Source organism: Uranotaenia lowii, chromosome 3, assembly GCF_029784155.1.
Source record: "Uranotaenia lowii strain MFRU-FL chromosome 3, ASM2978415v1, whole genome shotgun sequence".
Classification (NCBI taxonomy): domain Eukaryota; kingdom Metazoa; phylum Arthropoda; class Insecta; order Diptera; family Culicidae; genus Uranotaenia; species Uranotaenia lowii.
Window position 1 is genome coordinate 332,996,845 of NC_073693.1, and position 26,164 is coordinate 333,023,008.

The window sequence follows — 26,164 nt, forward strand, 5'->3', positions numbered from 1 at the left end:
TTATGTTTGCCTAAAAAGATTTCTAGACTACACAATAAAAGTCTTCCTGAATTTTATTCGGACGATATCAGAGCAAATGCTGGGAACTAGTTATTGAAATAAAAAAATAAAGATCCTCGAAAAAAAAACATTGAAAATCGATGGGAATCAAATTTATAAAATCGAGCAATCTATACTGCTTATTTAATAAGCATAATTATGAGTGTGAATATTGCATCACAATTGTTAGATTTTAGAGCATTATTGAAATTTGCGAAAGTCAATTTAAAAAAAAATCAGTGTTTGCTGAAATTTAACCAATTTGCCATACTGAGATTATTTTTTAAATTTTCATTTCAATACCTAAGATTACAATTCAAGCTTTAACTTTTCCAAATAAAGTTACTACTATTTATTCTGATATGCTTTTGTTTTATTTTTTTACTGAAGGATTATCCTTAATAATCTAAAGATATTATTCTAAGAATCACTTCGAGAATTTTCATTTCCGTCCAAACTCCATCCCAGACGCCAATTTGTGGCAGGTGTTGTTTCAATGATGGACGCGTATGTTTACTGTTCCGATTCAAATCCGGGAAGATATACCCCGGTATTTTCTTTTCCATGTTGTTTTTTTTCTATTTTCAATGAACTCATTATCCTTTCCGGATGTTACCTGGGCAATGTACGGTAGCCTGGCAGGATCCCATACCTCATTTCCTCCCACGCGCTCCCAACCCAAGGCCCAATCTCCGATCATTTGTCCACGTGTTCTTTGCCGCTTCCTGTTTCTTCAGTACCCTGGCTTTTGGGCTCGTGCCAAATACCTTCCGGCAATCAAAACGCCAGGTTTGGTGGCTCCAGAGAGTAGCAGAGTTGGGGAAAAAAACTTCTCACATAAACACTTTTTAGACAGGGCAAACACACAGTAAGAAGAACATAAAAAAATAGTACACATTCTTTCGAAAGCAGGCTGAATTTGGGATGCTGTTTTTAGTCGCTTGTTTTTACATTTTTTTCTTTTCCCGTCTTTTGGAAAATAGCAAGTGCTGGAAAAAGACGGCAACGGAGAGATTACGAGAGCGTCAAAGAAAGCTATCCAAACAGCAAAAGCGAGAAAAAAACATCAGCCGGAGAGCCTTTACCCTCGTTAACATTTGATGATGGGCTTCCGGCCTGAAGGGAACTGCCAGTGCTTCGCTATTCAAACATCACCCACGCCCCGGCAAGTCCCACGAAACTCTTCCACTGAAATCCACCCCTCCAGGCGGCCCAATGATCAGCGAACTGTATCGGCGAGGAGAAGGTAAATAAAACATGCATGGAATGGATCCGGATGTTTTTTCCTTCTTTTCTTTCGATGGAACAGCATTCCAATAGCTTTGAAAGGAAAAGAGAGTGAAAAAAGTAAAACACTTCGAATGAAAAACTAGAAAACGATTGCCTGATATTTGCCTGCCCTCGGGGAATATTTGACTTTTGCTACACCCGTCCCATCCCATCCGATCTTCGGCGTTGACGGTTGAATGAACCTTAAATCAAAAATGGGCAATTGGTTTGCATTTATTTCAATGAGCTGGAAATTAATACCTATCCGGGAAGGTTTTCCATCATTTGCCCATATGAATTTGTGAATTTGTGATGTAAAGATTTTTTCAGATTGATTTTGAGATTATTTGTGTCTTTTTCCAGTCAAGAAACTATAGTCCTCGGTCATGCATAAGCACTATTAATGATTGGAGTAAAACAGGAAAGCAGTTTTTCGGCATTCAGAATGAAAATACTTGCAAGTATTTTTCAATCATGGATGAAACTCAAAATAATGTATTTGTCAAACCAACAATATTTTAAAAATAAAAATTGCAAAAAACAGATAACGGGTTATAAAGTCAAAAGTAGTCTTTAAATTTTTATTTTATGTATTTGTAAAAAAAAAATCAAAATGCATCAAAATTTATTTCTAAAAATTTGCTTGAAAATAGTAAAGCTATCTGGGGCCTTTTTCTTGGGAAATTTTTCTTGAGGAGCTCAACTGAATAATTTTTTCTTCCATATGCCATCCCAGAGAAAGATATGATTTTAAATGTACAAAAAAACTGGAAATGTGTTCAGTAATCATTTCTGGTATCTTCAGACATCAATTGTTAAAAATCACGTGCCCACATTGCGGAAGATCTGATCAAAAATAAAACTCTGATTAGATTATTATTAAATAAATTTTGCGGGTTCAGAAAATTTCAAGATGAATATTAAATCGTTTTTCATTTAATCATTGATTGCTTGGCATGTGCTTCAGCGAAAGTAGAATAAATATTTTCTTCAAAACAATTGGTAAGTATTAAGAAAACTAAGAATCCAAAATTAAAAAAAAATAAAACAAACGAATTCAATTCGACTTCAATTGAGACACAAATATATGAGTTAAAAAATAATATTGTAAACCATAAACCTAATTTAATTCAGAACCACAATTCAGTGTCTCAAATTAAAATTCTAATTCAATAAATCAATATTACAAATGAAATTGAAATACGAAATTGAAGACAAAAGTTGAAATCATAACCAAAGCAGCAATGCTCAGTTGTTTCTTTCTTAATCCAAATAGTTATATCAGTTTCAAATCTTCTAAACACAAAAAAAAACGATTCCATGTGATCTGTTAAAAATTCAAAACATAATTAACATATCGTGGACCACAGAGCTTTATGAAAAAAAATCATTCCGGATTCCCCGTATATTTTCGGAAGTGCCCGGGATATTAAAGTAAAATAGACAAGTAAAGCAAACTATGGTCTGGCCCGGTTGCCAGAATACAGTGAAAAAAAGTCAATATTTTGCTGGATCTATTCACATTTAAAAAATCAGAATGTTCAAATTGGGCTTAGCTTTTTGGGCTAGCTATATCTAAGTGGTTGTTTTCAGGAGTTTGAAAAACAATTAGAAAGCTTCTTACGTGTTCAACAAAAATAAATTTAAAAATTGAGGTTTTTTCTTCATTCTCATTTTTTTCTTCGGATATCCACTGCATTCTCCTCACACTGGTGTATTGAAAAATGCCAAAGCGAATTTCGAGTTTTGTTTTTGGTTTTGAGATAACATTGTCTTAAAACGATCAGCCTGCATAAATATAGTATGAATTCTGCAATGTTTACTCCACGGGGCATTCTCAACTTACAAATATTAGAGTGCAGCTATTCGAGATATTATTTCACGGAGGCACCCTCACCTGTTTATATAATCTTTTGATTCCAATTTTTTAGTTTCGTTTTTCTTTTCTTGATTTCTGGAACAAATGTTAACTTGCTTTTCTTGGTAAAGTGGTTCCGATTTGCTGTCGGTCATGTTATTTGTATTGATTCGTGCCCGGGGAAAAAAAGTTAAGAATTTTTAAAGAAAAGGCATCATAACTTCCGTGAATGGATGAACATTGGATGTGAAAGAGTTTGACGTGAAAAAATGGCATCCGCGAGTTTCATTTGCTGGAAATGCGATGAATCGAATCGAGTGAAAATGTCGCTTGAAAAATGTGTGCTTGCTGTTGGCTGGAGTGACCTATGGAAGTAAACATTCAAGCCGGATAGAGCCGGGGACGCGATCCAGGAGATGGAGCCAAACTTGGTGAGAGCGTTCTAAGGCGTTATTTATTTATTAATTTTTCTGTTTTTGTGTGTCTGTGAAGTCCAGAAAGAATTAGTTTTTTTTTCAATCGTAGTAAGCCTTGATTTGCAAATGTTTTTCGTTAGTCAGCCTGGTCTATGCGCTCAACGTTCGTGCGGTTCGTGCAGGTTTGTGTCATTGCTGCTATTAAAGGCTCACGTTGGGCGGTGGGTGCGCCTTAAATGGTTGTGGCGAATAGTAGATGTTCTCTTACTACTGGATTGCTAAATCGTCTCGTAGTGATAAGTAGATGTTTCTACTAAAATTGTGTTCGATCCAGCTGAATAAATGAACTGTTACATAGCATGCATTTAAATGCGACAGCAGACATTTTAATGAATATTTCTTTAAAATTTCTATCACATAAAACATTTCTGTTTTCAGCTTTCAATACTGGCGCACAGTTTTTATAATGATTAGAACTGTCTTTTCGAAATGTTTGTTGAAAGCTAGTGAAAGAACCAGTGAACATTAATTCTCATTTTTTTTTTTGTAATTTTTTTTTATCAATTTTAAAAAAAGTGTTTGAAGTGCGCTTGAACTTTTAGCAAAAACATTTAAAATAATTTACTCATATACATAGTTCAAAAGTTTATAAGTCCATTTTGTTTCATATCTGTCATTTTCCCCAAAAATTGTCCAAAATATTCAACCTTTATAATGTATTTAACCGTTGCATGTGTTGTTTTATTATGTGTATAGCACCAAACCGAATAGCGACAGTAGGACTAGCGACGCTTTTTTACTAGCGAGCTTTCTGTCATTCACAGGTTTGTTTTTCTTTTTTCAGTCCAGTAGGCGATTTCAATGTAATACTCGAACTTTGTTTACGTTATTTACTGTACATTTTCCTTAGGCCATCAATCGCATGCTCCAGGTCTCCTAGGAAACTTGCGGTGCGTCGTTATCATTTTCAAAGTCGCGACGTATGCGACGTGTCGCTAGTAGGCAAAGCTGCTATGATTATTAGCGCTCATATTTTGGATTTTTTCTGCATGCATAATAATATGGAAACATATTAACTCTTTTTAACATATCGATTCTGAGAAAGTCTTTTAAATTCATTTAACCATCTTTTTATTTTAAAAATAGGAAGAATTTGGGCTCTACATGGTCAAACCATTTGAAGAAGTAATACAACAATTATTAAATGTTTGAAATTTTTTTTTCTATCATTTGCACTTCTCTATAAAATATGCTTTTCAGTTTTAAAGAAAATTAACAGTTATAGATTTTTTTTATTTCAAAATTTGATTCAAACCGCATGCGTTATTCTTCGTTTGATTTTTCCATACTTTGCAACATTTTTTAATGAATATTTCTGATTATATTTTTACATTTTATTGTTATTTATTATTTAATGGAAGATAGAGAAGAACACTGTATTTATATCTGATATGAAAAGTGTCGAAAAGATAGTTTGTATAATTCATATCGCTAGTCGAATAAATCCATTACCGTATGTTGGGATGAAAAGGGACAAAACGTCCCAATGCTGGTTTAATTATATATGCATATTAACTTTTATTCTTTCAGATACGTATCCTTTTAAAACAAAACATTTTTAACTATTTTTATAATTCATTCATATTATCGTATTATTCAGATTATTTTAGTAATTTTCCTTACGGCCATATACTTTCGTTTGGGGTAGGGATATTTTAGAGGGAATGCATCTGGGGATAACCTGAAGAAACTTATGCAAGCGGAGTGGGTTGCCAACCATTGTAGGTTTCTGAGGGTTGGATGCCTTTCTTCGACGAACCATCGGCCGTGGAAGCCCTAGAATTAATTTCGAAGGCCAAGCCACACAGACATAGGCAGGACCTTGCTACCGATGGGGGAACCATACATACATACATACAAATGTTAACTTGCTTTTCTTGGTGATCCGGTGCAATTCAGCAATTTAGTTGAGAAATGTTGAAGTTGACAAATGATCGAAGAGGAAATTTTGAAATCTCTGGTTAGCTTCATTTGTGTTTTAATTAATCAATCTTTTTTTTAAATACAAATGAAGGTTTTGTAACAATGTTGACGTAGACGTTTCTGTGTAAAAAAGTTTCAAATTTTTCAGGTTCTCATTAATTTGTCGGCGTTCTCTGAATTCCAAAAATCAGTTGTAAATGGACATGAACTGCTATCGAGTAATTCTAGGGGACCACCTTCCCATTCCTCCAGTTTTCATTTTTTGATCAAAACAAAAATCACACCTTCATTGAAAGTGATTTTTTTTGTTTGTGGTGACAATCAATTTTTATCACAATCAATGTTTACTCTCAAAAACAATTTAATCAAAAAATCCCCTTAAATTTTCGTGACATCGACGTGGAATGGATTTTATTTAAATTTTTCTATGTTGCTTGTTACCTGATGTAAATAAACTTTTTGTGAGATACATACCTGAAAAAGAAAAAAAAGAGAGTTAGTTTATATCATACTAAATGATGTATATTTTTTATAATTTTATTTTAAATCTGATATAAAACCAACCACCAACCAATAACCAATAAGATAACGGACCGAATAGGAACGATCGATCTTTTCAACTCAGATTTCCACTTTTTTGGTCAATTCATTTTTATTCGGTTTGATCTGTCGATTTTTTAATTTTTTCAGTGAGCCGAAGATATTTAGATCTAATTTTGAGTAGAAGTTTGAAGTCAAGCAATTAATTGGCATCTTATCGGATTTTTTTTTTTGTAAATTGGATAGAGTTTAATGAATTTTTTTGTCGCCAGGGTTTGGTATTTCCAGTTTTTTGTTAAAGGGTTTGAAACCATCTTTTTATCCATAAGAAGAAGTACAAATCTTTCGAAACTAAATGGTTCAACTCTCAGATGGCGATAGTTTAGATAGATCAATTTACAACTATTTATCGGAATCGATTCAGTAAATCGCTCTTTTTCGAAAATTTAAAATCCCAGAACTGAAGAATTACCAATGCGTACGAAAGAAGTAACCACAATTATTCGATTTGAGTTAACGCAAGGTTGCCAGATCTTTTTCAGCTCGTATCCGGACCTTACAATTCCGCGAAATTTTATATCAAAACCTGTTAAAATCCGGACAGTGACTGAATTGACGATCAAAAATCCGGGAATTATCCGGACAATTTTTGTCAAAACCAAGAAATTATTCAAGAAAAATCAAGAAAAAAATTGTTTTCATCAAATTTTATCGACAGCAATAGACCTGTGAGTTTGACAAGCGAGTTTTCTTGACACTAAAGACCCAAAAGCGAAAAAACAGCTTTTTACAAATGGCAATGGTCGATTTTGCGAATTTATCTGGCTCCAAGTCTACTAAAGCTGTGAATCCATCTGGACGAAGGTACTCCTTTTTACACGGCTTTAGTAGTCATTTTCAAGAAGAATGACATGCGATAGTCATTGATTACATGTTCGAAATAAACCTTTACCTTTAGGCTATTGATCTTCATCTATAATTTTATTTATTTTCATTTTTCTCTATCTTTTTCCTGTTCTCTTCAAAAAGTGATGATCTACATAGACCATGGGTGACTAAACCATTAAATTGAGTCAATTTGAGGTCATTTTTTAATTTCATCCATGTTTTTTTTTTATTTTTTCAGAATTTTTAAGAAACGTTTACATAAGTTAATTTGAACTTCTATGTTTGTATGGGAAAAATAAATATTTTGTTACCAAAAATCAACATCATTTTTGTTTCTTCTGTGGAACCGAGCCTAATAATAGGTTTTGTGCCAATTTATAAATTTTTCAAAGGAAATTTTCAGCTGAACAACTTTGTCAATAATCTAAACTTTTTATCTTTTTAGGCAAAAAAGTTATAAGCTGTTTAACAGGGGTATGTTTTATGGAATTGATAAACAATAAATTCAATTGGCATCACTGCTGGTGTCTTGCGAGGTATTTCATGAAAAGTAGTCATGCAATAGGCCTCGTTAGGCAACACGCTATGTCAATTGAATTTATTATTTTTCAATGCCGAAAGACATTCAACAGCGAATAACTTTTTTACCAAATAAAATACGAAATTATAGTTTTCCACAAATTTGTTTAGCGAAAAATTTTCCATGGAGAATTTAAAAGTTGGCACAATGATGTTGATATTTCAGTACAAAACATTAAGTTTTCCTATACAAACCTTGAAGTTTAAAATTACTCATGTAAACGTTACATAAAATTTTTGTAAAAAATCATCGTTGAGTTTTGAACCAAAACGAAGCTTTTAAGTTCCCAGGGTTTGAGAAGTTAAAAAATTACCCCAAATCGGTTCAGTCTATTAACCCATTCCAGCGTAACATCACAACGTTTGCAAAACATTTTTTTGATATATTGTATGTACATTCTACAGACCATTTAGCACATTGAAGAAAAAATATACCTCTTAGTTCAGAATATAATTTGCTACAATTTAAAATAAGCAGTATTTTAATTGAACAAATCGTTATTAAAATATAAGCAAAAGGAATCATGATGTCACAACGCGCCATTCGATCTAACATTTCTGAATATTATCGATTTATTACAACCAACAAATGATTATTTTTTTTTTTCAAATAATGATTTAAATTTATATCAGTGTGATCCAGTTTCGCGACGTTACAACACGCCATTTTTTTAATACAGTTTTGCAATGCGTTGTGACGTCATGAAATGTCAAAGTCGGCTACATCAAATAAATCAAAGTAGAATCTTAAAATTAATGCTTAGTTTCCAAAAAAAAATGCTTAGAACCTCAACAAACACTGAGATTTGGTGATCAAATCGATCCATTTCTTCCCAAAAAATAAAGGCATTGAATCTAAAAGGCCCATACAAGCAGACAAGGTTTGCAACGCTGCGCACATAAATTTTATTCGAAATTTGTTTATGCCATCACGTAAATATATTTAAAAAAAACTTATCCTAGGAAAAATTATTCGTAAAAATGTTGAAATGTGTTTCAGAATATTTTAAATATCTAATTGCAAAGGAATAATAAATGATAAATTAAAAGCCTTATATCTATTTAAAGTCAGTTGATGGACATTAGAGTGCCCAAATCAGCCGACTATTGAAACAGATCCTCGGCCTAGCACGAAGTCCAATGCTTCGGATGATTGAACAACGGAACTTGATGGAGCAATGAGCCTGAAATTTGTATAGAAAAATGACAAATTTTAATTTGAAAGGAACATGAAATCCCAGTTTTGCACCAATTTCTGAACTCCCAATTAGCTAATTTGATTTCATTTAAGCCATTCACAAAGCTTTCATTATGACAAATAGTATATCCCAAAGTCCAATTTCGATAAGGATTTATTTCGAAAAAGGTTTTGAGTTTCAAAAATTAGCTTCTGAAGGGTCAATTACAAAAAATACATAAATGATCGTTAATCGTCGCTTTTATACCCGTTTTTGAAGCTTTATAGTTGTTTTATGATGATAACTCTAGTCGAAATGCGTTCTTGAGATGAAATATTGTCAATATTAAAGCTTTAAAACACTCAAATTAATAAAAAAAAAATTGGTAGAAAAAGACCAAAATTATTGGTGAAAACTGTATTTTTTTTTGTTCATCCCGAAAAAAATCCTAGCAATTCTATAAAAAATTTGGGTGTGTCGCGCGGTCCCTTTTCCGTAGAATAAACGGGCCCTAATTTTGCATGCGATCCTGTAATAGTACCTACATATTATAATTTGAAAAATTTTGTACTTCAGTCAAAAGTTTCTTTCGTGGGATTTCATGTGATGTGGATTTTTAATTTTTTTTAAGAATAATTCTATATAAAATTTTATCTTTTGCAAGATTTTTATTCGAATCACTGATAACTACCTGCTTTATGATTCACAAATATTCTTTTAATACATCGAGGATTATTTCATGTTTATGATAGTTTGTTCATTCTAGAATCAAGTGTTCAACAAGGTCGGTTTTATATTTTTTATTGAAGACTTCTTAATTTCGTTAAAAAATCAATAATTGAATTAATTGAGAGAAGCGCATTGATATGTAAAACTTGTATTGAAGAAATACTTTGAAAGTGTTGAAGTAAGAAGTCATAAAAGTTTCTGAAAAAAAAAATAAAACAATGGCACAATTTACGTGGAAGAATGTTTACAAAATAGGTTTTTACCCTTAATCAAACGTATTTTTGATAAATTATAACTTAAAAAAAAGTTTTTGAATTTTTATATAGGTTGAGATTTGATGTACCGTTATCTAAAACTCGAGCCATCTGCTGGTTTCGCCCTTATGAAATGTTAAGTGAGTCGTTTTTATCTGATCATGAGTTTTGACAGCTCTACATGCTGGTGGTGACATCTTTTAGAAAAATCTTCCATCGATCCTTTAAGAGGTTCGAGTAAGAATGACAGTAGGTACAGTGGGGTCAATTATTTTCCAGATGTCTGGATATAGTGAATAATTGTGATTTTTATCACTTTTTGTTTGCACTCGAAAACAAAAATCTACTGAAAATTTAAATTTCTCAACCTTATATAATGACCGTGGAATGATCCTTCTTTTTCTATGAATTATTTCAATGTTGCTTGTTACCTGATGTGAATATACATTTATGAGATACATACCTGAAAAAGAAAAAAAGAGGAGAGTTAGTTTATATCTAACTGAATCGTGTGTAGTTTATTGATTTTTAATTATTATTATTATTTTATTTAAAATCTGAAAAAAATTACTCTTTCAAATTTGACTATTTTTAGCTCAGAGTTACGCTTTTTTGGATCAATTCTTTAGTCCGGGAAATCGAAAAACTTGGTTTATATTCGATTAGATCTGTTTGTTGTTGGAACTGGAGACTATTCTTATGATGTAAATACTGTGTTTAGCGTGACCTTCATAATACCAAATTTATACAAATCAGGTTCGAAATTTTTTGTTCAAACAACCCTCTGTGGCATGGTGTATGGTGCTGTTTTTAAAAATTTCAAGTAATTTATTGAGGAGGAGGTATCTTTTTTTGTTTTATTTGATGCTTTCACCTGCGATCGATTGTGTTAACGTGAAATAAAGGGTGATACGATCAAAATTTTGTCAAGGGAAACGCGTGTAAATCGGTGAAATGTTTATTTAAAAAATCAAATTATTTTTTTTTAAGTTTAATTAGTATAAAATTCAGTAAAAATATTCAGTTAGGCTTCCGTTTTTCCAAATTCGAACTGTAGGGGCTTACGCTTAACCCCTGCCATCAGATTTTGTACAGCCACCTTGTCCACCTTCTTCGCCTTAGAAAGCCAGTTTGCCTTGAACTGCTGCTCGTCCTTAGTAGTTTTTTGGTCTTCTTTAGGTTCCACTTGACAGTAGCCCAGTATTTCTCAATTGGGCGGAGCTCTGGCGTGTTGGGAGGGTTCTTGTTCTTGGGAACCACCTGCACGTTGTTGGCGGCGTACCACTCCATGGCCTTTTTACCGTAATGGCAAGATGCCAAATTCGGCCAAAACAGTACGGAACAACCGTGTTTCTTCAGGAAAAGGCAGCAGATGTTTATTCAAACACTCTTTCACGTAAATTTCTTGTTTGACAGTTCCGGAAGCTATGAAAATGCTGCTTCAAGTCACATTTACAGATGGCTTGGCAAACCAGATATTTCTTCGCGAACTTTGACAGTTTCATGTGCTTGAAAATATCTGCTACCTTTCCCCTTCCTTTTGCCGTATAAAAATCCTGTCCCGGAAGCTGCTTGTAGTCGGCTTTGACGTAGGTTTCGTCGTCCATTACCACGCAGTCAAACTTCGTCAGCATCGTCGTGTACAGCCTCCGGGATCGCGCTTTGGCCGTCGTATTGTGTTTATCATCGCGATTTGGAGTCACTATCTTCTTGTAAATCGATAGTCTGGCTCGTTTTTTGACTCGATGCATGGTTGTAGACGATACACTCAGCTTATTTGCGGCATCTCGGAGAGAGAGGTTAGGGTTTCGCTTGAAACTACCGGCAACTCTCTTTGTCGTCTCAGTGGCTTCCGGTTTTCGATTTCCCCCCGATCCAGACTTCCTGGCTGTCGATAAACGTTCCCCAAACACTTTAATTACATTTGTAACGGTTGATTTGGCAACTTTTAGCGATTTTGTCAGCTTTACGTGCGAGTAGCTCGGATTTTCGCGATGCGCGAGCAAAATTTTGAAACGCTGCTCTTCTTCTTTGGACGACATTTTGACAACTGAAGAGTGAATTCCAAAATCAAAATAGGAGCAACATTCTACACACACACACCTTAAAAATGAGGGGTGTTCAGGTTTTTTAAATGCAAAATTGAAAGAAATACGTCAAGTTGATATTGACCAAATTTGACCGTATCACCCTTTACTTGTGTTTGTATAGTGTGTGGGCGAGCATAGATTCAAGCAGTCGTCTTGGAATCATCGAATTTGCTCACGATATTAGTGTAATGTATGGCGGCCTTTAAATAGGTATCAGGTTAATCCACGAAATCAAACTGAATATTTTTTTACCCATTACGCTAAAAATTTGGGCTGCATTAAAATTAAAAATGGGTAGAATGCAATTTTCCAATTATTTTCTACAACATTATCAATAGCAAAATGACAGAAAATTAAAAAAATAAACGGCAGTACAGTCAGTTATGGTTTGAAGCCGAAATTTCAAATACTGAATGTCTCCAAAACTTGATCTCAAATACTTCTTATGATTAGTGTGACTTCGTTTTTTTTTGAGGATCTGTAGCCTAAATATTCCCATTGTGCATCGGTTAAAAGAAGCTTAGGATTCGAGTTCTATTTAATCCAGTCTGAAATAGTTATTTGATCGATCGTTTCTCAATTCATGTTTTATTTCTTTTTCATTTTTCCAAAATGTTCACTCCTGTTGACAAAATAGTGTTTTTTTTTTCTCAACGAACTAGGTTAATTAATAACCCTTAGCTTCAAAAAGTTACAAATTTACAAATTTTTTTGTGAAGAAAAAAAAAATATAAACTCGTTAATCTTTTTCTCCTCAATGCACACATTATTTCCTATTGTATAAAATGATTTAAAAAAAAAGTAATAAGGAGTTTTCATTTTGAACCAACAGTTCTAACATCAGAACATCACAAATAAACTCAGCTACTCAACTCAAACTCAATTTTCGCTAACTTTCTAATCAGCAGCCTCCAGCTACCGATATAAAACAGTCGGTCCATCCATCAGGCCATTCAGTCCGGAATTGGCACTCATCGAGCCCACAAATTCGGCTGCTCGCCCTCAAGTGTCCATAGAATCAGTCAACAGAGTCATTCCGGAGTGCGCACAAAATATAAAATATTAGCATTCATACCGTATGAGAGCAAGGGACACATCACAATGGGAAAAGCGAAAAAAAAACGTGATAACCGTGAAGGACCGCTCTGAAGCTTGGTTGATGCTAAACGGCCATGGCCTCGGAACGTCAACTCACACGGAAAAACCCTTCACGCTATCACTCCATCACAGAGAGCCTGGTTGATGGTCGACCACAATAAAGCACAAACCAACCCCATGATGGCTCTTGGTATAAAATATGCGAATGGAGAAACAGTTTGGTTCAAGTTGGAGGGGTTGGGGTAGAATCGTAAAAAATCAAGAGCATTTATGACCTCTTTTCCCCCGTTTGACCTGACCCGACCCTTCTGGCGATGAGAAACCCTTGGCTGTCGGTCAATTTTCGGGGACACAACAGACACAGAGAAAGCGATCCTCGAAGCTCATCATCCTGAAGCCATTTTGTTGCTGCTTTCGGTGGCTTCACAGGACACCATCAGTCGGTTTGGCTCCTGACAAAATGGACACTTTTGCAAAACGGCCACCAAACTGTCCGGATCCTGCCCCTCAATGCATCCCGCATGGAATATGACATTCTATGGTCTCATAACCGACAACATCATCAGTTTTCTTCCCTCGGCCAAACTATATCACCATATCATAAGAGGTGCGTTGCAATTCCGCTCACGTTTCAACGACATAATGCCAACGACCAACAGCACCCAGAGGAAGATCCGGTGCAACGGAACAAAGCCAAAATGGAGGGGTGGGGAGACATTTTGAATATTCACACCCGTTTGGCAGGGGACTTTTCGTTTCAGTGCCAGCTTTTTTTCTCCTCTCGGTTGTGTTCTTTCCATTCAAGTGTGTCATAGTTTTGTGAAGGTGACAATCCGGATCCGGAATAGGTCACGTGCCAATGGTCACACAGCTCAGCCCCAGAGAGAAAGAGAACCGAGGAGGAAATGTTACGACGACGTGTCCGACCCGTGTCTTGTTTAGGGGGGTCCCTCCATCCCCTCCCTAAGCGGTGGGTTTTAGGAGGTCGAAGGATAGTTGGGGTTTATTCAAGCTCAAGTGATTGACTTGCTGCCACCCGGATGGACAGTTTCGGTTTTTTTGGAAAATGGAAATAAAGTATCATGTGATAGTGGGGTCGCCAATAGACTGGAACAGAGTTTTTGGAATCATTTTCAAGGCACTTAACGAAAATAGTTTGTGATTAATTTTGTGCAAATATGTAATGTTAATTAAGATCTTATTCTTGAATCCCTTTCACGTATTGATCTTCATTTTAAAATTGTCCAAAGACCTTTGCATCACGAAATTCTTTGAATGTTACAACCTCTTTGATTGGGATCTGGAAAGTTGATTGGACCTAGAAACAAAAATCCATAAGAAAATCGAGTGTAGAAAAACAGACAATAAAGTTTGTCATGCCGCCTTCATTCTCTGTTCGACCTTCAAGATCGTTGAGTCAGGATCTAAATCTGAAAAACGATCAAATCTGGATGTTGATGATCATCTGGAAAAAGATCAGACTCAACTTGAGGATCTGGTTCAGGTTAAGGATCAGAATTAGGATCATTATCTCGATTTTAACCGTTAACAATACCAGGATAAAGAGCAAAATCCAAGGATCCAGGATCAGGATCAAGACCAGGATCAAAATAAGGATCAAAATCAGAATCAAAATCAGTATCAAGATCAGGATCAAGATCAGGATCAAGATCAGGATCAAGATCAGGATCAAGATAAGGATCAAGATAAGGATCAAGATCAGGATCAAGATCAGGATCAAAATCAGGATCAAGATCAGGATCATGGTCACGATCAAAATCAGGATCAAGATCAGGATCAGGATAAGGATTCAGATCAGGTTCAAGATCAGGATGAAGGTCAGGATCAAGATCAGGATCAGGATCAAGATCTGGATCAAGATCAGGATCAAGATCAAAATTGGAATCAAGTTCAGTTTCAAAATCAGGATAATGATCAGAATCAATATAAGGATCAAGATAATGTTCAATATCAGGATCAAGATCAGGATAAAGATCAAGATCAAGATCAGGATTAAGATTTAGATTCTGATCTGGATCAAGATCTAGATCAAGATCAGGATCAGGATCAATATCAAGATCAGAATCAAGTTCAGGTTCAAAATCAGGATCAAGATCAATATGAGGATCAAGATCATGTTCAAGATCATGTTCAAGATCATGTTCAAGATCATGTTCAAGATCATGTTCAATATCAGGATCAAGATCAGGACAAAGATCAGGATCAATATCTGCATCAATATCAGGATCAGGACCAATATCGAGATCAGCTTGATGCTTGAGGTTCAAGATCAGAATCAAAATCAGAATCAGGATTAGAATCAAGATAAGGATCAAGATCATGATCAAGATCAGGTTCAAGATAAGGATCAAGATCAGAATAAAGATGAGGATCAAGATCAGTGTGAAGATCAGGATCATGATCAGGATCAAAATCAGGATCAAGATCAAGATCAAGATCAGGATCAAGATCAGGATCAAGATCAAGATCTGGATCAAGATAATAATCAGGATCAAGATCAAGATCAGAATCAATTTCAGGTTCAAAATCAGGATCAAGATCATAATCAAGATGAAGATCAAGATTATGTGCAAGATCATGTTCAATATCAGAATCAAGATCAGGTTCAGGATAAAAATCAGGATAAATATCTGGATCAAGATCAGGAACAGGATGAGGATCAATATCAAGATTAGCCATCAAGTTCAGGTTCAAGATCAGGATGAAGATCAGAATTAAGATAAGGGTCAAGATCATGTTCAAAATCAGGTTGAATATCAGGACCAAGATCAGAATCAATATCAAGTTCAAATTCAGGATGAAAATAAGGATCTGGATGAGAATTTGGATCAGAAGCTGTAACAGAATCAGGATTAGAATCAAGAGCATGGTTGTAATCTGGATCTGGATCTGGATCGGAATCAGGAGCAGATTGAGAATAAGAAGCAAGCTCAGAAAAAATCAAGATAGAAAAGGATATCAAAATTAGACTCAGGCTTAGGTTCAATGAGTCTGGATTTGGATCAGGCTCGTGTCCAGTATTCGGATATAGATAAGAACTAGGATTAGCTCTCGAATCTGAATTTGATTCATGATTGTGTCCCAGAACAAGATCAGGAAAACGATCTTGATCAAAATCATGTTCGTTTCCGGATCTAAAACTGGTTGAAGAACAAAATCTGTATCGGAAGCACTTACAAGATCAGGATAAGAGTCGGAATAAAGATCGAAGTCAACTTCAGGATCTCTGTAACTAGATCAAAGTTAGGATTGAAATCAGAATCAAGATTAAGATCAAGATCGAGATCAAAATCATGGTTAAGATCGAGGACATGATCTAAGAAAAGATCAAGATCTAGATCAACGTCAACATCAAGATCAAGTTCAAAATCTAAATGAAAATTAGGAACTGGATACAGATTAAGATCATGATCAAAATCGAAAATCAGTATATAAAGTAAAAAATAAGATAAGTGTCAAATTCAGAATAAAGATCATTAACGTAATCCTTTGTATGCTTGATTTCTTCGCTTGTTTTGCTGTTTAGATTAAAATTGGCTGTTTTGATGATTTTTTTTTCAAGATACAAATGAGAGGTAAATGTAGAAATTAAACGCTATGCGCAAAAAATCATGAGGCTCTTCATCGTTGGCTTTCTTTAAAAAAAAATCTTCACTCATCATCACTTTAAAATGTTCCTTACATGGAAAAAAAATATAACCAAAATATTTGTTATAAAACATCAATCGTTCGAGCGTAATATGAACTTCATTATACCATATTTTCAAAGCAATGAAAAACTCTCAACTTTTTTCAGAAAAAGTTTTTTTAAATGTTGATTTCGGGTTCAATTGATCCCTAGAATTAAAAACGGCATTTTTTTCTTCTGAATTGATTGTGATCATTGCTGATTACGAGATTACTAATATTTATCCAATAACTAATATTTATCCAACATTTGTCTGGAGAAAAGTGTTAATATTATAAATTTTCTCTTAATTATAGAAAATAACACCTTCAAGTATGCAATGTCATTAGCGTTGAAAAAAATTTATAGAATTTTTTTCTTCTGTCAGTTATAAATTGTGAAATGAGAACAAACATGACCAAAATAGTCAATTGACATTCTGTCTTGGGGTTTTGTTTGATTTTTTTCAAAGATTAATAATAAAGGATAATAAAGGATCAAGTCTACTTCAAAAGAGAATCAAATCTCCCTTAACTTATAAAATATCGCAATTTTTTTAGCTCACAAAAATTCTTGTAGTTCATCTATAGGTTCAAGTCTCATTCTTATTTATGGAGCATAGAAACTTGAAGTTACACGCTGTCAGAAAATGTAAAAGAGTGCGAGTTGCTAAATTTTTCCAAAAAGATATGAAGAAAATAAGAAAAGGAGATCAAGTATCCATCAAGTAAATTGGCTCCATAAAGCCTCAAGGTATGAGCTGTTTCCAATACAGAATTTACAAAAAAAAAATTCAATGAAATTCAAAACCAAATTTGAAAGATTTCAAAACAGCTTTTTTATTTCTATTTTATTAAGATAATTCGAACCAAAAATCAAGGATCCCAACCTGAATACAGAATCCGATAAATGAAAACATAAATACTATAAAGATTTTCATTATATGGAACCAGAATCTCTAGAATGAGTTTAACCTCATTTTAAATTTTATGTTTTGAAACGGGCTTCTATCAACTAGGAAGAAAATTTAAAAAAAAACTGAAACAGAATTCTGAACCTGTGAGGCTGTGATTAGTTTTCTAGGTTTTGAAATTTCTGTTTTAAGATGGTTAACCTTCAATAACCTTACTCAATGATCAAAATTTGTTCAAGAATGATAAATTTTGAGTGTAGAGTAGAGTACTTCGCATGCTTTCCTAAACACTTATTTAGTTTCTTCAGTCATGTTTGCCATTAAAAAATAAATATTCTGAATAAAAAAGTTTGGTACTTGTTCCCTATATTGCAAATGTTCCTCATATGCTATACCGTGTGATTTTGATCGATTTTGACGATATTTACCACTTATCACAACAACAAAAAATTCTCAATGTAACGAAAAATGTGAATTATAATTAAACACAAAATGGCGAACGTGAAAGAAAAAGTTGAATTTTTCGCCTTTTTTGATAATGCTTCAGTTGTTCAGTAATGGTTCAAATGTCTTTGAAAAAAAAAATCGTTTCAAAACAACCATATTGGCAGTTTTGCGCCAAAACTCATAAAATGGTTACTTTTAAACCAAAAATGGTTTAATTGAAATGCGCGTGTGAACGCGTTTGACGTTAACACAATTAATTATACACGTTTTAAAGGCGGTTTTTTGCAAGGTTTTTTTACATGGTTTGCGAGAAAAAGCACGGTTTATTTTACACGATTTTCGCAATTAACACGGTATCTGAGAGAAAAGAGTCCTTTTCAATGGAAACACTGAGAATGTTTTTAAAGTTGGAAGAATTTTAGCTCAAATGCTTGGGAGGTGGAACCTTAGACGAGAGACATGAGCCCTGAGACCTGGTACTTGATACTTGGATCCTAAGACCTGAGACCTGAGAACTGAGATCTGAGACCTAAAACTTGAGACCTGAAAAATGACAAACGAGACTTGAGGCTTAAGACCTGAAACCTGTGACCTGTCACCTGAGATTTGAGGCCTGAGATTTGTGTTCTTGGTGGACGATGAGCAGTTTCGAAATTTAGGTGAGAGAAACTATATATTCATTCAACTTAAGTTTAAACATTTGAAGGAATAATGATAACGGGAACCAAAAATGTGTTTGAAAATGTCAAAACTCGTACTCTGAGTATGGGAGAAGCAAGCCAGGCATTTTCTGGTTCAAAAAGGAACTCTTATTAGAAAATCTGAAGTGTTCAAGAGTTGATATTTGTGAACTTTCCAGTGTTGTTATTTTTTTCGAAAATATATAAAAGTTTTGTTAATTTGCCTCATTGCCAAAATTAGGAACATTAAGTGTAATATTAGATACACTGACACACTTTTGAAATATGAGTTTTATCGTAAATAAAGTTAAACATAAATATTTAAAACTTCAACACAGTTAAGAGAAGAGAGTTTTGAGCTTAGATACCAACAAGTTGTATACCCATGAATGAATTTTTGAACCTAGTAATATTTAATCTAAGAAAACCTGACAAAATTGAGTGAAATATGGTTCACCTTTCCTTCTCATTTAAGAAGGTTCTACGGTTTCCACAAATATATTTTTTTAACCATTTAAAAAAAGTTAATAGAAGAATAAGAGAAAGCACAACTTTTAACATCTAGAGCTTTTTGTAACATTCCTCAAAAAAGTTTTAACAAAATACTCGTACAAGAAATTTTAATAAAAATTATAACCACTTTACCACGGACAACGTCTGAATATTTCTTCTATTCAGATAAATTCTACTGAATGAGCTTTCAATTGATGTTACTTATTCGAAAAGCGTTGAAAAAAGATCTGCAGAAAGTAAAAAAAAATTAACAAAAAAAAACTTTCAATTAAATAGCGGTTGTAAAATGACCAAAAACTTCAAGCAAATGTCATCAATGACTTGACCAACAAAATATTGCATAAATATTGTTTTAAAACTCGTAAAATTCAAGAAAAGTAGTTGCTAATGATTTTTCTGTCCATTTTTAGTTTCATAAATAGCGACCAAGATTTAATCTGTCTGGATTCAAAGTAAATAATTTCATTGAATGTTTTTATTAAGGTTCTATAAACAAAGAAAAACCTCACTGACTTTGAAAAGAGACTTCAGGCGATTTTTTTCATTTTCATCCCTCCAGCTTTGAAATAAGCAGTCAGAGTCTCTCGAGATCTTAAAAATTACTTTGAATACAGTTTTTGTAAAACATTGGACATATGTTTTTAGTGCAGAATAAATGCTCGTTATTTGTTATCATAAAATGTAGTGTATGAACCAAGGAATAATAGTCACCCAAAGTTGAATTTTTTTAGTAAAACATCTCTTATGATTTATTGATAAATAATTTCGTTTCGCCATACAAAATTATAACATGTTTCGGCAAATCAAAACTTAATCAATTGTTTCCAAAAGTTTTTTCAGTGTTTTATGCTGTGTAAAAAACTATATGTAAAACATTATCGGAGAGTTAGAATTTTCAATTTTAAATTTTTCACTCAAAACTTGCAGCTTGCAGCGAAATAAGTTTTATTTGAATACAGAAGTTTCAAAGCATATTAATTTGTCAAGTCATGCAACTTCTACAAAGAGGACAAAGTCAGACCAAAATAAGACTCTTCACCTATCATGGTGAAAAGTAGAATAATAAAAATTTGAATATCGTTCTATAACCTTTTTTCAACTACGATGTTGAGTGTGGCATAAATCAATTTCCAAACATCGACGAAGAGAGGCATGCAAACAGCTCATATAAAAAAATCGTTTAATTCCTGTAGGAAATTTAATTAGATAAAAGATTTATAATGATGATATTTATCGATCAATTTCGATATGAAATTTGGTTGAAAAAAAAAGGTATATTAAGGTGAAATTTTTAACAACTCTACCATAGTTTTGAAAAAATAGTTAATTTTTGTTTTATTAACTAAGAAATAAGGAGGACTTCTTAAAATAAGGGAAATATCTGTGATTGAAAAAAAATCTAAATTGTCAGACTTTTTTAACGCTAGATTCCTTCTGAGAAGTATGAGTTTCCATTGTGTCTTCGCTTAAGAAGCTTGAAAAATAAATGTGCAGGTATTTGAAAAGGACCAACATAAATTGGGTTTTTTCTAAGTTGAAAAAATCGGATTTTATCTGCATATTACTATCTTAAACTTTCAAAAACTTACGCAATTAATCATTTGGTTGCCCGGCGACAAATTGATAGATTTTCTGCTTAAAATTCAAATTCCCCCGATAACCCGATGTATATTTAATAAACTGTACCATAATTTTTGGAAAGGTTTATCCCCGCACAGCATGATCAGCAGCAGCATCACCAGAGATGGTCCAGTAGTCCGCATCGAATGAATCGCTTTTCGAAATCGGCAAGACAAATGTATTATGGAACGGTGCCACATCTGTATGTCGCCTAATACCCTGAACCGAAATGCATGGCTGGGTCCAGCTTTTTGGCTGCCGCCCTGACCTGTCCTTTCGTTTTTTATCCCCATTTGTTTGGATTTTTTCTGCTAGGACCCTTTTGGCTTCGATTTGCTAGCGACTTTCCGGAATCGACGACAACGGTCCTTTTGCTTGCTCCTTGCTAGAGTCCTCCAGGCAACAACTAACAACCCAGCAAATCCAACTGGCGCACCAAAATTTGCCACACACTATCATCTTATGGGGCGCAGGCATGAGTGCAATAAAAATCCCAAAATTGATCGTCCCTCGGTGCTTTTTTTTTATCTGGTCTTATGAACTGTTTTATTTAACTATTTTTTGTTCTACTTCGTTTTGTAGATTCTATTTCCTGCAACATTCCATCTGTATCTGTTTCTGTCAGTGTCTCTCTGGAGTTCGGAAGGACCCAACCAAGGAAAGCTACTATTTGGGAGAAGAAGCAGGACGATCTCCAGCCATACTTATCCGCTTTCAAAATACTGGCTCCGACCCTCTTTCGATAAGTGCCCACTTTTTGTTCTTCAAATGTGAAATACTTATTTATACAGCCGCACAGATCTGGCAGCCATTCGGATCATTCTGTCTTTCTCCAATGTATAGTTAGAGCAGCGTGTTGGGTCAATTGGAACAGAAAAAAAAGGTCAACTCAACAGCCGCCGCCGATTTCACGCTGGGAAAATGGGGAGGCATTTTTCTTGGGTTTAGCTTTCAAATGGCCTCATGAATGGTTGTTGTGAGAACCCGAACGTTTTTTTGTTTTTCTATTTTTAGTAGTTTTCATAACTTAAAGAAGAAATAATTAAAAACTGCCATTGAAAAAAAGTTCAGTTGACGATCCTAAATTTATTAAATTTAAAATAATTTTAACGTTACAGTCCCTGGAGTGTCAACTTAACATTCCTGATTAAAACCAATATATCTATCTTTTTTTCAACAGATTTATACAAAATTTATAGTTATTAAAAAATTTTACTGTATCTCAAAAATGTTTTTCTGACAATCTACACTACAACACACTACAACACTTCAGTTTTACGTTATTCATAGTCTAAGGAACAACCCGAAAAAACATTCTTCGGAAAAAAGACTGTAATTATGCTACGGAAGGCTAAATAAATTTACTTAGCCCTTCGTTTCATAAAGTAACAAATTTGCAACAATTAATGTATGGAAAAAGTGAAAAATCGTATTTTATTTTAATTTTTTTTCTTGATGTACTAATCATTTCCAACTGTAAAAAATGATTTTTAAGGAAAAATAAAAAATCATGAAATGAAGGGTTAGTGTCCAAGAAATCGAAAGAAAGCAGCTATACGTTGCACATAAGGATAGTTTTTTTTCAAAATTTTTAAAGATCATGACCACAAAAAATGTCAAAAAGTGGTGTAAGAACCGTATTTTTTCAATCAAAGAATCGTCGAAATTGTTAAAATCACACCAGATTAATTTTGAAAAGAGTATAAAAAGTTTTTGTAAAGTAGTGCAGTGCTAATCCTTTAACACCATTATTATCGGTTTGAAATTACCCAGCAAACATTTCAGAAGTGTAGAGTATAGGCATGTGAAATATAATTGATTGAAAATGGTTGAGGAAATTAGATGCGTATTCATCAGAGTGCATCGTAAGCTCATTTTAGTGAGTTGCTCAGTTTCTGGACTGGATGGAATATCAGCAAAAATTGTCGAAGTAGGCTTTGACACGACCAGATGAGAGGGCAAATTAACGAACTAGAGTGAGCGAAACAGCGAGAGAAACTCGGCTTGAGCAAACGAATGATTGAGCTCAACACGGCAGTTTATCGAGCAATTTTGGACGACATAGACGCGTTAAGTAAAAGCGGTATAGGTTGTCTTGAGAAAAAAATAATGTGGGCCAGAAGATACGACAAGAAGATATATCGCAGAAACAAAAAAAAATTTCAAACAAATTTACCAGTTGAAAAGATTGTATTACACTTACCAAAACAGCATAAAGCTACAAAAGTTGAGGCGATATATCTATAATAACAAAATTACAACGATTCGTTTTCCTCACAAAAAAAACCATATAAACGATCCTATTTAATTTGAGTAGGAAGGGAAAAAAACATTTCCTCGAACGAGAATTGAACTCCAGTCCTCCAAGTTGAATGTCCGATATCTTACCACGATGCCAACTCATCAGTTGATATAATCCACGCTATAGCTCTGAAAGTGAAATTTTCTTTTTATGAGCCGATTAAAGGAAAAAAAGGAAAGACCGGATAGAGTGTCAATTTGCGGATCGCCTATTTATCGTAAATTAGTTCACTCAAATCGCTTATTTAATTTTTTAATGCCTCGTCATTACACTGAAAGCTACAATATAACAATCTTGGTCAGGGGCATAGCTGTTTGGAATGATCTTCCAAACAGAATAAAAACGAGTAACACTTTAAATTCATTTAGAAGAGAGTGTCATAGCTTTTTCAATAGGGGGAATCAGGAATCTTTTGAATACAAACTTAGCTGCACTAAATGTAGTATTGAAAAAGGAATTCAATTACCTTACACTACATGTTCAATGAATAAATAAATAAATAAATAAATGAATAAATAAATAAATAAATAAATAAATAAAAAAATAAATAAATAAATAAATAAATATAGAAAAAAAAATAAATAAATAAATAAATCTATCTATAAATCTATATATATAAAAATGAATTTCTGTCTGTCTGTCTGTCTGTCTGTCTGTCTGTCTGTATGTCTGTCTGTTCCCTATAGACTCAGAAACTACTGAACCGATTTGCGTGAAACTTGGCAGGTGGGGGTATTGGAGGCCGGGGAAGGTTCCTATTATGGTTTGAGACCCCTCCCCCTAACAGGAAAGGGGGGAGGGGCCCCCCAAACAATAGACTATTTTTTGCATAACTCGAGAACCAATCAAGCAAATGGTATCTAATTTGGCATGGGGTGGTATTTGGGGACGGGAAATATTTCTATGAATATTAGGTACCCCTCCCTCCTCTCAGTGGGGTGATAGGAAGGGGGGAGGGGGGCTACCTTATAGTTTTTCATATAACTCGAAAATTAATCAAGAAATTGGAACCAAATTTGGCATGGTAAGGTATTTTGATTCGAAAAATATTTCAATGATTATTTGAGACCCCTCCCTCATTCCAGTAGAAAAAGGGAGGGGGCCTCTTTCATATTTTTACACATAACTCAAAAACTAATAAAGCAAATGGAACCAAATTTGGCATGGGAGGGTATTTGGATACGAAAAATATTTCTATGATTATCTGGGACCCCTCCCTCTTTCCAGTAGGGAGATATAAAGGGGGGAAGGGGACTCTTTAATATTTTTCACATAACTCAAAAACTTATTAAGCAAATGGAACCAAATTTGGCATGGACGGGTATTTGGGAACGTGACATATTCTTATGATTGTTTGAGACCCCTTTTTTCCAGCGGGGAGAAAAGAAAGAGGGAGGGAAGTTTCATACAGTTATTACTGCATATCTCAAGAACTATAACAGCAAATGGAACCAAATTTGGCATGGAACGATATTTGGGTACGAGAAATGCTTCTATGAATATTTGGCATCCCCCACTCCTTCAAAGAGGTGGATGAAAAGGGGGAGTAGAGGTATCCCTTACAATTTTCAGTATAACTGGAGAGTTGATCGATTAAATTGAACCATATTTGGCATCTGAGGGTATTTGGATACGAGAAATGTTTCTATTGTAAATTGAGGCCCCATCTATTTTAGCGGAAAGATATAAAGGGGGAAAGGAAGGCTTCCATACAATTTTTTTTGCATAGCTCGAGAATTAATCGAGCAAACGAAACCAAATTTGGCATCAAAAAGTACTTGAGTACGAAAAATACTTTTTCTATGTGAAACAATTCTTTTCTTGCAGTATTATGATAGAATTGGGAATGTAGGAGGGGAAGAGGAGGCTTACATTTAACTTTTTTTTACAAAATCCGAGAAATGGACAAAACTTAACACGGAAAATCATTTTGGTATGATTCTATGATTATCTGACACACTTTCAGTGAGTAGGTACAAAGGAGGAGGAAGGTGAGCCCAATAGAATTTTGTTAGCATGAGTTCTCAACGAATAAGTTCTAACGAAGCCAACAAATGAACACAAATATGACATGGAAAAGTACTTGGTTACGAGATATGTTTCTACGATTGTATTAGACCCTTACGCTTTACAGTGTAGAGAGGGGAAGAAAGGAGGAGGCTTCATATACATTTTGTTGTAAAGCTTAAAAACTTATCAACCAATGGAACTATGTTTGATATAAGAAGACCCCGGAAAAACGGGGTATGATTATTAAAGATCTCGACCTCCATTCAGCAGGAGGTAAAGGAAAGGACAGTGGAGGGGGCTCTCTTATCAGTTTTTTAGCATAAATCTAGAACATATCAAGCAAAAAAAACCATATTGTATAAGTTAGATTGTTTGCGTACGATTAATTTGAGATCCTCCAGACAGATTTAAATTATCAGATCTTTAACACAAATTAATAGAGCAAGATTCAGAATATTAGTTTAAATTATCTTTGTGTTGCAATTCAAAACTCCAGCTGCAGCTCTTCTTTTATAGCGGTTGCTTATGAATCATGTTATACTTTGATTTAAAATAATGCCAATTGTAGAGAATAAGAATAAGAATAAGAAAATATCATCAAAAAAGAAATTAAAATAACTTCTATATAAACACCATTTTAGTCATATGTTGTCTGTAAACATTATGACATAGAACCAGTCAGTGACTTAACTACTACCAACTCGAATAAATAAATACGACGCGAGAGAGATATCACTGATCAGAGAGGAGAATATATTTTGAAATGAACGATTGTGTGTGTGATGTTTAAATTGAAAAAATACTCTCTCATCTCTCAGAGAAAAAGAATGCTAATGGATTTGAGTTGATAGAGTATAGTTGTGACGGACGGTCGATCATTTTGAACGACTGTTTTTGAAGAGGAAAAATCGGTAAAAAGTCCGGTAAAAAAGTGTCATGCGATCCACCGGACTCGACACCAATAAAACCAATAAAATTTTTAAAAAATTTTTAAAATATAATTTGATTTTGAAAGGTGTAGCAAAGCACACCGGGTCAGCTAGTCTATATATATAAAAATGAATTTCTGT